Source organism: Arachis ipaensis, chromosome B05 (assembly GCF_000816755.2).
Source record: "Arachis ipaensis cultivar K30076 chromosome B05, Araip1.1, whole genome shotgun sequence".
Classification (NCBI taxonomy): Eukaryota; Viridiplantae; Streptophyta; class Magnoliopsida; order Fabales; family Fabaceae; genus Arachis; species Arachis ipaensis.
Genome location: NC_029789.2, coordinates 146,747,578 through 146,750,440, shown reverse-complemented (window position 1 = coordinate 146,750,440; position 2,863 = coordinate 146,747,578).

The window sequence follows — 2,863 nt, the reverse complement described above, 5'->3', positions numbered from 1 at the left end:
AAATTTTCAATTAGGTCCCTATATTTTTTTTCCTTTTAATTGGGTCCCTGCACCAAATTTTTTTTTAATTAGGTTCTTCTTAGCAGTAATTGGCTTAATTTTATAGGGACCCAACTAAAAAAAAAATTGGTACATGAACCTAAATAAAAAGAAAAAAATATATAGAGACCCAATTAAAAAAAAATTTAGTGCAAGGACTCAATTAAAAGGAAAAAAAGTATTGGGACCTAATTAAAAATTTTGCGAAATTATAGGGACTAACAAAGTAATTAAACCTATTAAGTTTAAGTGAAGTTGTTTAATTATCATCATTATTGATTTTTCTTTCTCATATATATTATCATATGTTACGGACCGCCACGAGTCCATCCCAACCGGTCGATGGGTCGAAGCCCCACCTCTGACCCAAGCCGGACCCGTCCCCCATAATAGGGAAAACCCGACGGATCGGTTTCCAACACCCGACCTAAAGCGCGCTCGACTCGCCAACTGGGCAGCTCAAGTCACCACGCTCAACGACCGGTCGGGTTGGTATCTTCGGGGCAGCACCCGAAGCCCCGACCCGAAAAACCAGAACGACCTGCTCCCCCTACGTAGACCAGGACAGCTCATGGAAGCTTCTTGGCCAGTGGGTTAGGTCATCTATGGACCCATCCAGCACAGTATATAAGGGAAGAGGCCAGCTCTTCTCCCAAGGTACGTAACATCTTACCTAATTTGGCTATCACCTTGTACGAACACTGACTTGATCGTCGGAGTGTCTTTGCAGGTGGTCACCCTCCGTCCACCCCGCCTCCAGCGTCGCCAGCTTTTCAACCCGCATCTCTACACCCGCTCCAAATTAGTCCAAGGTCTCACCCGCTCATCCTCTCATTGCCTCCCAACCCGTCGAGCACCCGAGATCACTCAGGTCTCAAACATCATATAAATCCGAAAACTTTCTGATGTTGACAAGGACATTTTGCATGTCTAGTTTACAGAGGCTGAGCCCTGAGATCATCATCCATTAACATTACTACATGGGAAAGAATATAATAATTTCGCATTAATACATGTTTCACTAGAGAGAATAAAGCATAGAACGTAAGAAAAAGAAGCTAAGATTGCGTTTATTTCTGGAAAAGAAGATATTGAGAATAAGATATAAAAAATAGAGATATAAAATTTTGTATTTTTATATTTTATTTAGTGATAAATTAAAATAAATTATGAAAATATAATTTATTTTTATTTTTTTATTAAAAAAATTTGAGATAAAAATATAATTATAAAAAATTAACAAAAATAATGAAAGAAAAAATAAAAAATAAGTTATTGTGTCTTTTGTTAGTATTTTCGTATCATTTCTGTCAGAATGGATACAAAATACACTAATCAGTGTTCCTGAATACATTATCTCTATCCATATCTACTTTGTTAAATACGATTTTGTTTTTTCTGTATCTTTATCTCAGTGTTCTGTTTCTATAAACAAACACAGCCTAAGAGACCAAAATAAAAACAAATTAGTTTTAGCTAAAACAAAAATTTGTAATCAACATTATTGGACATATTTTATTCTACAAAATATAATGTAACAATATAATAACACCCATGGGCTAGTGATTTTTAGGGAAAAAAAAAACCCAAAGAATTAAAAAATTAAATCCAACATATATGTAAAGATAAAACCAAATTATCCATGTTTCACTATTATTATAAATTAGATTCACATAAAACTTATAGTTTCTTTAAGTGTTAATATACTAACACATTATAAATTATTTTATTTTTGTACATACAATAATTGATGGGATAATTGATAATTTGATATACTGCCACACCAAGTAATGCAGTCAACGAGAATATGAGACAAATGCATATAATGTTACCATACAATGTTTAATTTTGCAAAATTCTTGTGTTACATCAATATTTGTAGTGAAAGTATCTAATTAAAGTATTAAACATCATACATAAGATGTTAGACTTACATGCTAACACAAGAATAGCATTTCCAACATACACCTTTTTATGGAGACAAAAGTGAAACTACGTGTCAAGTATGGAGAGGCCAATTCCATTCCATGCATTCACTTTTCTGAATCAATTATACATACACTATGAAAAATTATTGAAAACTATATAGTTGTTGTCGTCACGTAAACATACAAATTTAAATATTGATACGCATTATGCTGCTCTAGTTTAATTAATAAAATTTGAATTTTAGAAATAGTTATTAATTTTCTTTGTTTATTTTAATTTAACCGAATTGATGAATATTTTTTAGTTGAATTAACTTTTTTTTGGTGACTAGTTGAATTAACTATATAACACGTATAAATATTCGAATTTATATCTTTTACATCAACACATAATTCAACTTCGTGCATTCACATCAAATTAAGATCGTTCTTTTAGTGCGCCAATAAAGCCAAGTGAGAAGAGACCTCCAACGACAAAAAGGCTGCCATGCATGCTATCATTCTTTGCCGACTATAACATCACCACCCATATCCAATCACTCCAATTTCAATCTAATAAGAACTCTACTTTAATTTCTCTGGTGACATATCCAAAAAATTTTGTTAATGAGATAAATCATATATAATAAAAACAATAATTTTTAGGATAAAGTGTATTTTTTATATTTGATATTTGCAGTTTTTTTTTTAAAATATACCTAACGTTTAGTTATATTTAATTTTGATACAAATTAAAAATGTTAAGAACAAAATTAAATGAATAAAAAATATTAGAAAAAAAATTAAATAAAATTAAACATTAGAAATATTTAAAAAAATACAAATATTAGGATAAAAAAATCATTTATCCTAATTTTTATAATTTCACAAAAAAAATTAAAAGTATAATATGAATA